Below are 3,456 nucleotides of genomic sequence, written 5' to 3' on the forward strand. Positions count from 1 at the left end.
ATCATGAATGTATAACCAGTTTTTTACAATAAAGCCTCGAATTTCGGAAAAAAACGACGGAAGCAAAGTTGTATACCTAATACATTAAGCATATCTTTTTCAATCTAAAAATAATATTAATTTTTTCTGTGCACACAACATACATTGTGAATACTGTTCAATTTAAAATTTTGAACAGGAAATGCAATATTTCAATCCAATTGAATCTAATTGAATCCAATTGAATCCAATTAAGTCCAAAAAAAGTATTCGCTATTTAAAATACGCATTCGAATAGAAAAAAAAATTCAATTCATTTTAATCCATTCTTGTTTGCTGGGCTCAAAATCCGGCTGAAATGAGCGATCACTTTTTCAGCGCCACTCTGTTTCTGTGCCAAAACTGATGTTCCACAATCGCGTGAGTATCAAGAACGTACTCCTGCTTACTTGGAAATGAACCGGAGAAGAGAATAAAGTTTCTTTTAGCTAATCAAAAGAGTTTTCCTTTTCTTCCTAAACAAATTTCGTTTTATTTTCCGTGAGTGCGTCTAGCGGTTTAGCTATTGAAGAAAATCCTTTCACAAAATCCTTTCCGAAAATAAAAACAAAATTCTAAAAAGCTTTGTAGATATTTTTTTATCTCGCGGTATAGACCAATCTCTAGCAACTGAAATTTTTTCAGGATCTGTGATAATGCCCGCGTTTGATACTAAGTGTCCTAAATATTTTATTTCTTTTTTAAAAAGAATATATTTCTTAGGATTCATTTTTTAAATTACCTCTCTCATTCATAAAAAGACATTCTTTAAATTCGATATCATTTCCTCAAAATTTTTACTTTTACTAAATATGATAACGTCGTCAAGATAAACCAGGCAAATCTTCAAAAGAAAATCCTAAAACTTGTTCCATTATCCATTGTTCCATTATCCATTATTCGAAATTTATAATACGAGAGCACAGACCAAACGGTATGACTGTAAATTGTCACAAGTTATTTCCTTAAAAAAATTCCATTTTTTTCTATCTTCTGGCTGAATTTGTATATTTGCCAATATCCGCTCTTAAGAACTGATGTTGAAAATCAAGCGTTACCTGATAGTTGAGGATGTTATCTATTCTGAGTAGAAGATACGAATCTTTTATTGCAGCTTACGAAAATCTTATCGTTCCATCTTTCTTTTTTAACTAATACGGCACTGAAATCCAAGAATTAAAAGATTCACTCCTTGCTTTCTTATATCCTTATTGGGTACAAATAAGTTTCCGCCGTTTTTTATCAAAAGTTAAACATTTATTGTGAAAGAACGGTACATAATGTTTTATTCAAAGTAATGGCCATCGCTAGCCACTACTTTTTCCTATCTTTCTGGTAGCATGTGGATACCGCGTCGGAAGAATGCTTCATCTTTTGAGACTATCCAATCATCTACAATTTTTGGTTCTTCATATGATGTGAAGTGCTACTCAGACAGGCCATGCGTCATCGATCGGAACAAGTGGTAGTCGGAAGGAGCAATGTCTAGAGAATATAATACGGCAGGTGGAGTAGAGCTTCCCATTTGAGTGTTTCTAAGTAGGTTTTGACCGGCGCCGCAACATGTGGTCGAGCATTATCATGCAGGAGAATAATTTTGTCATGCCTGGAATAGTAGTGGGCGCGTTTTTCCTTGAGTGTTCGGCTCAATCTCATCAATTGTGTTCGGTAGAGAGCTCCAGTAATGGTCTCGTTCGCTTTGAGCAACTTATAATACACGACACCAAGCTGATCCCACCAAATACACAACGTGAGTTTTTTTCTATGAATATTCGGCTTGGCTGTCGATGTTAAAGCATGGTCAGATGGTCCCTATGATTTCCTCTTTTTTAGGTTATCATAGTAGATCCATTTTTCATCACCAGTGACTATACGATGCAAAAAACCCTTTCGTTTATGCCTGGCAAGCAGCATTTCACATATGAAAAATCGGCGTTCAACGTTTCTCGGCTTCAGTTCATATGGAACCCAATTCCCTTGCTTTTGAATCATTCCCAATGATTTCAAACGATATGAAATTGTTGAGTCACTCCTAAGTAAGTAAGTGCAAGTTCTTTTTGCGTTTGGCATGAATCTTCATCCAATAATGCTTCCAATTCCGCGTCTTCGTACACTTTCGGCTTTCCGCTACGTTCTTTGTCTTCGAAACATCAAATTCGAAACATTCACCGTTCTTAAACTTTTGAAACCACTCACGACAACTTCTTTCATTTAAGGCAGCATCATCATATGCTTCTACAAGCAATCTATAAGCTCAGCTTTCAGCTGCAGATTTCTTCAAATTAAAGAAGTAAATCAAAAGTTCCCGCAAATGACACTTATTCGGCTCAAACTCGACATTTTCGTACAAAAAAAATATATGATACTGATACAAAATCGTTAATATTTCAAGGTTATGATGTTGTCGGATGTCCAATCTTACGATATATCGTTTTACAACAACAATTTTAACTATAATTTATTAGTGGCGCCGTCTTTTACAATCGGCGGAAACTTATTTGTACTCCCAATATTTTATTAACTTCCTCTCACATATTAATAGAAATACGTCGTAGAATCTGTTTGATGGAGAGAAAATCTTTATATTAATTATGAGTTCCCCGAGTTCACAATTCCCAGCAATAACATTTTCCAAAAAAAACATCCTCAAATTCAATAAGAAGCTCAACAAAAAGTTTTCTGATTTTCATCTAGATTTGTGGAATTCTCTTTAAACAAAGTCTTTAAATTCAACGGAATATTACAAGAGTCACTAATACAAGTACATTCCATCTGTAGGATAAGTTGAAATAAAGAAGAGAGCATATTTTTGTTCATTTACTTTTTGTGAAATTTATGCGTACTTATCGCGTTGTACCACTCGAATGCGATTAAGCGTAGGGAGATCATGATGCATGTGAAATGATATTCGGAAATGCTCGGACAGGTTCGGAGCCCAACGAAGGAAGAACAAGGAGAAAGGAAGCGCGGCAGTTGAGAACGAGCAAGAGAGCGTGATGTTACTGCGTGTACGAAATCTTAATTAACCTAACAGTTAATTCTTGCTGTATAATAAACGCCTTTCTTTATTCTCAACACTACGCCTCGTGTAATCAAATCCTGTGTAGACAAACCATTAGCCTATATATCTTTATTCATTCCAATCGAATTATCGAAAACATTTTGCAAATTAAGTTTTTTTTAGAAAATCTACTCTTAAAATGCAATTGTCATTAATTTCAGCAACATAGGAATTTTCCCGAAATAATTTTCAAGTCGAATCTTTATAAAAGTATTTTATATTTAATTAAAACCTTTTTTCCCAGTAGGATATTTCAAGTTACAATTATTTACTTCAATTCTAATCTTTACTCGAATTAATCATTTAAGGTGTACAACTTTGCTTCCGCCGTTTTTTTCCCGAAATTCGAGGTTTTATTGTAAAAAACTGGTTATATA

Source organism: Atta cephalotes (genome assembly GCF_000143395.1).
Source record: "Atta cephalotes unplaced genomic scaffold scaffold00064, whole genome shotgun sequence".
NCBI classification, from domain to species: domain Eukaryota; kingdom Metazoa; phylum Arthropoda; class Insecta; order Hymenoptera; family Formicidae; genus Atta; species Atta cephalotes.